Below are 8,171 nucleotides of genomic sequence, written 5' to 3'. Positions count from 1 at the left end.
ATGTACCCCTTCGGATCTCTACATTTGTATCTTTGGAGTAAATACCCAGTAGTGCAATTGTTGGATCATATGGTAGCTTAATTTTCAACTTTTTGAGGAACCTTCATACTATTTTCCAGAGTGGCTGCACCAGCTTGCATTCCCACCAACAGTGTAGGAGGGTTCCCCCTTCTCCACATCCCTGCCAACATCTGTCGTTTCCTGACTTGTTAATTTTAGCCATTCTGACTGGTGTGAGGTGGTATCTCATTGAGATTTTGATTTGGATTTCCCTGATGCTGAGCGATGTTGAGCACTTTTTCATGTGTCCATTGTCCATTTGGAGGTCTTCTTTGCAGAAATGTCTGTTCATGTCTTCTGCCCATTTCTTGATTGGATTATTTGTTCTTTGGGTGTTGAGTTTGGTAACTTCTTTATAGATTTTGGATACTAGCCCTTTATCTGATATGTCATTTGCAAATATCTTCTTCCATTCTGTCGGTTGTCTTTTGGTTTTGTGGACTGTTTCTTCTGCTGTGCAAAAGCTTTTTATCTTGATGAAGTCCCAATAGTTCATTTTTGCCCTTGCTTCCCTTGCCTTTGGCGATGTTTCTAGGAAGAAGTTGCTGTGGCTGAGGTCGAAGAGGTTGCTGCCTGTGTTCTCCTTTAGGATTTTGATGGACTCCTGTCTCACGTTTAGGTCTTTCAACCATTTTGAGTCTATTTTTGTGTGTGGTGCAAGGAAATGGTCCAGTTTCATTCTTCTGCATGTGACTGTCCAATTTTCCCAACACCATTTGTTGAAGAGACTGTCTTTTTTCCATTGGACATTCTTTCCTCCTTTGTCAAAGATGAGTTGACCATAGACTTGAGGGTCCATTTCTGGGCTCTCTATTCAGTTCCATTGATCGATGTGTCTGTTTTTGTGCCAGTACCATACTGTCTTGATGATGACAGTTTTGTAATAGAGCTGGAAGTCCAGAATTGTGATGCTGCCAGCTTTGCTTTTCTTTTTCAACATTCCTCTGGCTATTCGGGGTCTTTTCTGGTTCCATACAAATTTTAGGATTATTTGTTCCATTTCTTTGAAAGTAGTGGATGGTATTTTGATGGGGATTGCATTAAATATGTAGATTGCTCTAGGTAGCATTGGCATCTTCACAATATTTGTTCTTCCAATCCATGAGCATGGAACGTTTTTCCATTTCTTTGTGTCTTCTTCAATTTCTTTCATGAGTATTTTATAGTTTTCTGAGTACAGATTCTTTGCCTCTTTGGTTAGATGTATTCCTAGGTATCTTATAGTTTTGGGCGCAATTGTAAATGGGATCAATTCCTTAATTTCTCTTTCTTCTGTTTTGTTGTTGGTGTATAGGAATGCCACTGATTTCTGTGCATTGACTTTATATCCTGCCACATTACTGAATTCCTGTATGAGTTCTAGCAGTTTTTGGGTGGAGTCTTTTGGGTTTTCCACATAAAGTATATCATCTGCAAACAGAGAGAGTTTGACTTCTTCTTTGCCGATTTGGATGACTTTGATTTCTTTTTGTTGTCCGATTGCTGTGGCTGGGACTTCTAATACTATGTTGTATAGCAGTGGTGATAGTGGACATCCCTGCCATGTTCCTGACCATAGGGGGAAAGCTCTCAGTTTTTCCCCATTGAGAATGATATTCGCTGTAGGTTTTTCATAGATGGCTTTTATGATATTGAGGTATGTACCCTCTATCACTATAATCTGAAGAGTTTTGATCAAGAAGGGATGCTGTACTTTGTGAATTGCTTTTTCTGCATCTATTTAGAGGATCATATGATTCTTGTTCTTTCTTTTGTTAATGTATTGTACCACGTTGATTGATTTGCAGATGTTGAGCCAAACTTGCAGCCCAGAGGTAAATCCCACTTGGTCGTGGTGAATAATCCTTTTAATGTACTGTTGGATCCTATTGGCTAGTATTTTGGTGAGAATTTTTGCATCCATGTTCATCAAGGATATTGGTCTGTAATTCTTCTTTTTGATGGGGTCTTTGTCTGGTTTTGGGATCTAGGTAATGGTGGCCTCATAAAACAAGTTTGGAAGTTTTCCTTCCATTTCTATTTTTTTGGAACAGTTTCAGAAGAATAGATATTAATTCTTCTTTAAATGTTTGGTAGAATTCCCCTGGGAAGCCATCTGGCCCCAGGCTTTTGTTTGTTGGGAGATTTTTGATGACTTCTTCTATTTCCTTAGTGGTTATAGGTCTGTTCAGGTTTCTATTTCTTCTGGGTTCAGTTTTGGTAGTTGATACATCTCTAGGAATGCAACCATTTCTTCCAGATTGTCTAATTTGCTGGCATATAGTTGCTCATAATATGTTCTTATAATTGTTTCTATTTCTTTGGTTGGTTGTGATCTCTGTTCTTTCATTCATGATTTTGTTGATTTGGGTCCTTTCTCTTTTCTTTTTGATCAGTCTGGCCAGGGCTTTATCAATCTTGTTAATTCTTTCAAAGAACAAGCTCCTAGTTTCGTTGTTCTGTGGTACTGTTCTTTTGGTTTCTATTTCATTGATTTCTGCTCTGATCCTTATTATTTCTCTTCTCCTGCTGGATTTAGGCTTTATTTGCTGTTCTTTCTCCAGCTCCTTTAGGTGTAGGGTTAGGTTGTGTATTTGTGACCTTTCTTGTTTCTTGAGAAAGGCTTGTATTGCTATATTCTTTCCTCTTAGGACTGCCTTTGTTGCATCCCAAAGATTTTGAACAGTTATGTTTTCATTTTCATTGGTTTCCATGAATTTTTTAAATTCTTCTTTAATTTTCTGGTTGACCCATTCATTCTTTAGTAGGATCCTCTTTAGCTTCCATGTATTTGAGTTCTTTCCGACTTTCCTCTTGTGGTTGAGTTCTAGTTTCAAAACATTGTGGTCTGAAAATATGCAGGGAATGATCTCAGTCTTTTGGTAGCAGTTGAGACCTAATTTGTGACCTAGGATGTGATCTATTCTGGAGTATGTTCCATGGGCAGTAGAGAAGAATGTGTATTCCATTGCTTTGGGGTGGAATGTTCTGAATATGTCTGTGAAGTCCATTTGGTCCAATGTGTCATTTAAAGTCTTTATTTCCTTGTTGATCTTTTGCTTAGATGATCTGTCCATTTCAGTGAGGGGTGTGTTAAAGTCCTCCAATATTATTGTATTGTTGTCAATGTGTTTCTTTGCTTTTGTTATTAATTGCCTTATATAATTGGCTGCTACCATGTTAGGGGCAATGATATTTACAATTGTTATATCTTCTTGTTGGATAGACCCTTTAAGTAAGATATAGTAGTGTCCTTCCTCATCTCTTATTACAGTCTTTGGTTTAAAATCTAGTTTGTCTGATATAAGGATTGCCGCCCCAGCTTTCTTTTGATGTCCATTAGCATGGTAAATGGTTTTCCACCCCCTCACCTTCAATCTGGGGGTGTCTTTGGGTCTAAAATGAGTCTCTTGTAGACAGCATATCGATGGGTCTTGTTTTTTATCCAATCTGATAGCCTGTGTCTTTTGATTGGGTCACTTAGCCCATTTATATTCAGGGTAACTATTGAAAGATATGAATTTAGTGCCATTGTATTGCCTGTAAGGCAACTATTACTGTATATTGTCTGTGTTCCTTTCTGGTCTATGTTGCTTTTAGGCTCTCTCTGCTTAGAGGACCCTTTTCAATATTTCTTGTAGGGCTGGTTTCATGTTTGCATATTCCTTTACTTTTTGTTTGTCCTGGAAGCTTCTTTATCTCTCCTTCTATTTTCAATGACAGCCTAGCTGGATATAGTATTCTTGGCTGCATATTTTTCTCTTTTAATGCTCTGAATATATCATGCCAGTCCTTTCTGGTCTGCCAGGTCTCTGTGGATAGGTCTGTTGCCAGTCTAATGTTTCTACCATTGTAGGTAACAGATCTCTTCTCCCGAGCTGCTTTCAGGATTTTCTCTTTGTCTCTGAGACTCGTAAATTTTACTCTTAGATGTCGGGGTGTTGACCTATTTTTATTGATTTTGAGAGGGTTTTTCTGAGCCTCTTGGATTTTGATGCCTGTTTACTTCCCCAAATTAGGGAAGTTCTCTGCTATGATTTGCTCCAATATACCTTCTGCCCCCCTCTCTCTTTCTTTTTGCGGGATCCCAATTATTCTAATGTTGTTTTGTCTTATGGTGTTGCTTATCTCTAGAATTTGCCCTCGTGATCCATTAGTTGTTTATCTCTTTTTCTCAGCTTCTTTATTTTCCATCATTTGGTCTTCTATATTGCTAATTCTCTGTTCTGCCTCATTTGTCCTAGCAGTTAGTGCCCTCATTTTTTTATTGCACCTCATTAATAGCCTTTTTGATTTTGACTTGGTTAGATTTCAATTCTTTAATTTCTCCAGAAAGTTTTCTCTAATAACTTTCATGCTTTTTTCAAGCCCAGCTAGTATCTTTAAAATCATGTTTCTGAACTCTAGTTCTGACATCATACTAATGTCCATATTGAGTACGTCCCTGGCAGTCGTTACTACTTCTTATTCCTTTTGTTGTGATTTTTTCCGTCTTGTCATTTTGTTCAGAAGAGAATAGATGAATGAGAGAACAAAATGCTAACAGGGTAACTATGTCCCCAGAAAATATACTCTAAACAAATCAGAAAAGACCTGAAACTGGGGGGAAAGAAAGGGAAAGAAAGAAAAATGAAAAAGAAAAAAAAGGAAAAAGACAATAACAAACAAAAACAGAACAAAACAAAAAAAACAGAATGTGATGAAATATGATCAGGTTGGTGCATAGACCAGTGCCACACAGTAGATTTTGGGTGTATTTTTGTCTGTTAGAAGAAAGTGCCTCCCAAAATTTTAAAGAAAGAAAAATTATCATATGGTTTCATTCATATGTGGAATATAAGGAATAACGCAGAGGACCACAGGGGAAGGGATAGAAAACTGAATGGAAAGAAATCAGAGAGAGAGACAAACCATGAGAGACTCTGGACTCTGAGAAACAAACTGAGGGTTACAGAGGGGAGGGGGATGGGGTAACCAGGTGTTGGGTATTAAGGAGGGCATGTGATGTGACTAGCACTGGGTGTTATATGCAACTAAGGATTTGTCAAACACTATATCAAAAACTAATGATGTACTATATGTTGGCTAATTGAACATAAAAAAATAAAAAATAGCTGGTTTTGAACTGAAAAAGAAAGAAAGAAAGGAAGAAAAAAGAGAAAGAAAGAAAGAAAAAGAAAGAAGAAAGAAAGAAAGGAAGAAAGGAAAGAAGAAATGGAAAGACATTCTATGCTCATGACTGGAAGAAAAAATATTGGAAAATGTCTATACTACCCAAAGCAACATATGGATTTAATACAATCCCTATCAAAATACCAACATTTTTCACAGAACTAGAACAAATAATCCTAAAATATGTACTCAACCACAAAAAACAACAACAAAACAAACCTCCAAACAGCCAAAGCAATTGTGAAGAACAAAGATGGATTTCAGGTTATACTACAAAACTATACTGATTAAAACAATATGGTACTGACACAAAAATAGACACATAGATCAATGAAAGAGAAGAGAGAGAACAGAAATAAACTAATGCTTTTATGATCAATTATTCTGTGACAAAGGAGGCAAGAATATACAATGGGAAAAAGTCTCTTCAACAAATGGTGCATTGAAAAGAAGGAAACTAGACCTTCTCTTACACTATATTCAAAAATAAATTCAAAATGGATTAAAGACCTAAAAGTAAAACCTAAAACAATACAATTCTTAGAAAAAAATATAGGCAGTAATTTCTTGACATTGGTCATATAAACATTTTTTTTACATATGTCCCCTGAAGCAAGGGAAACAAAGCAATATTAAATTATTGGGACCGCACCAAAGTAAAAACCTTTGGCACAGTGAGGGAAACAGTTAACAAAACAAAAAGGTAATAATCCAGTCAATAAATGGGCAGAAGACATGAACAGACATTTCTCCAAAGAAGACATACCAATGACCAACAGACACATGAAAAAATGGTCAACATCACTTGTCATCAGGGAAACAAATCAAAACCACAATGAGATACGACCTTACACCAGTTAGAATAGCTGAAATTAACAAGGCAGGGAAAACAGATGTTGGCAAGGATGTGGAGAAACGGACACCTTCTTACATTATAAGTGGGAATGCAAGCTGGTACAGTCACTCTGGGAAACAGTATGGATGTTCCTCAGGAAGTTATAAATACAGCTATGCTATGACCCAGCAATTGCACTACTGGGTATTTATGTAGAGAACCCAAAAAACTCCACCCCCAAATAGCTAGAACTCATACAGCAATTCAGCAACATGGCAGGATACAAAATCAATGCACAGAAATCAGTTGCATTTCTATATGCTAACAATGTGACTGAAGAAAGAGAAATTAAGGAATCGATCCCATTTACAACTGCACCAAAAACCATAAAATACCTAGGAATAAACCTACCAAAGAGGTAAAGGATCTGTACTAGAAACTACAGAACACTTATGAAAGAAATTGACAAAGAAATGAAAATGGATGAATGATCTGAATGTGAGATAGGAATCCATCAAAAAGATGGAAAAACATTCCATGCTCATGAATTGGAAGGATAAACATTGTGAAAATGTCTATGCTTCTCAAAGCAATCTACACATGCAATGCAATCCCTATCAAAGTACCACTGACATTTTTCACAAAGCTGGAACAAATAATCCTAAAATTTGTATGGAACCAGAAAAGACCTGAAAATGAAAATCAAAGCCTGGGGCATAACAATGCCTGACTTTAAGCTATATTACAAAGCTGTGATCATCAAGACAGCATGGCATTGGCACAAAAACAGACACGTAAATCAAAGGAACAGAATGGAGAGTCCAGAAATGGACCCTCAACTCTCTGGTCAACTTATCTTCGACAAAGCAGGAAAGAATATCCAATGGAAAAAAGACAGTCTCTTCAATAAATGGTGCTGGGAAAATTGGACAGCCACATGCAGAAGATTGAAACTGGACCATTTCCTTACACCATACACAAAGATAAATTCAAAATGGATGAAAGATCTGAATGTGAGATAGGAATTCATTAAAATCCTAGAGGAGAACACAGGCAGCAACCTCTTCAATCTTGGACAAAACAATTTCTTGCAAGATATTGCAAGATCTAAAGGGGCATCTGGGTGGCTCAGTTGTTAAGTGTCTGCCTTTGGCTCAGGTCATGATCCTAGGGTCCTGGGATTGAGCCCCACATTGGGCTCCCTGCTCAGCCGGGAGTCTGCTTCTCCCTCTCCCACTCCCCCTACTTGTGTTCCCTCTCTCACTGTGTCTCTCTCTGTCAAATAAAATCTTAAAAAAAAGATACATCTCTAAAGGCAAGGGAAACAAAAGCAAAAGAGAACTATCGGCTTTATAAAGATAAAAAATCTTCTGCACAACAAAGGAAACAATCAACAAAACTAAAAGGCAACCTATGGAATGGGAGAAGATATTTGCAAATGACATAACAGATAAAGGGCTGATATCCAAGATCTATAAAGAACTCCTCAAACCCAACACCCCTCCCAAAAAATAATCCAGTCAACAAATGGGCAGACGACATGAACAGACACTTCTCCAAAGAAGACATACACATGGCCAACAGACACATGAAAAAATGCTCCACATCACTTGTCATCAGGGAAATTCAAATCAAAACCACAATGAGATACCACCTTACCCCAGTTAGAATGGCTAAAATTAACAAACAGGGAACAACAAATGTTGGTGAAGATGTGGAGAAAGAGGCACTCTCTTACACTGCCTGTGGGAATGCAAGCTGGTACAGCTACTCTGGAAAACAGTATAGATGTTCCTCGAGACATTAAAAATAGAGCTACCCTATGACCCAGCAATTGCACTACTGGGTATTTCATTACAGATGTAATGAAAAGAAGGGGCACATGCACCCCAATGTTCATAGCAGCAATGTCCACAATAGTCAAACTGTGGAAAGAGCTGAAACGTCCTTCAACAGCAAAATGGATAAAGAAGATGTGATTCATATATACAATGGAATATTACTCAGCCATCAGAAAAGGATGAATATCTACCATTTTCATTAACATGGATGTAATGTAGGGTATTATGATAAGTGAAATAAGTCAATGAGAGAACCACAATTATCATATGGTTTCACTCATATG

The sequence above is a fragment of the Eumetopias jubatus genome, unplaced genomic scaffold, assembly GCF_037043125.1.
Source record: "Eumetopias jubatus isolate StellerSeaLion01/CBP00866 unplaced genomic scaffold, mEumJub1_p1.0 scaffold_139, whole genome shotgun sequence".
Classification (NCBI taxonomy): domain Eukaryota; kingdom Metazoa; phylum Chordata; class Mammalia; order Carnivora; family Otariidae; genus Eumetopias; species Eumetopias jubatus.
The sequence above is the reverse complement of the archived record's forward strand: the minus strand, read 5'-3'. Positions refer to the sequence as shown.